Source organism: Corvus kubaryi, unplaced genomic scaffold, assembly GCF_017639235.1.
Source record: "Corvus kubaryi isolate FWS band 111438036 unplaced genomic scaffold, C.kubaryi_AGA036_p1.0 37391, whole genome shotgun sequence".
NCBI classification, from domain to species: Eukaryota; Metazoa; Chordata; class Aves; order Passeriformes; family Corvidae; genus Corvus; species Corvus kubaryi.
The window spans coordinates 10,729,410-10,729,717 of NW_024581130.1; positions in this window are offsets into that span (position 1 = coordinate 10,729,410).

A 308-nucleotide genomic window follows, 5' to 3' on the forward strand; every position below is an offset into this window, starting at 1 on the left:
TCATCCCTTCCTCCAGGAGGAGAGGAGACATTTTTAGGAAGGGAAACCAATTTCCTCTCAGTGTTATTGAGTTAAACAAGGTAGTTCAGTTTTCAAAGGTATTAAGGTCGTTTTGTTATTCTCCCACCGAGCACTCGTTGAGCTGTCGGAACAGCCTTCAGGAATGGAGACACAGGAACTTCAGCTCTGCAGGCAAATTCCCACAGATCGTGTGCTGCAGCAGAGAGGGTAGGGTCAGCACATACATCCTGACAGTGATGGAACACATCTGAATGCATGGAGCTTAGAACAACTACTGCTGAGCAGCC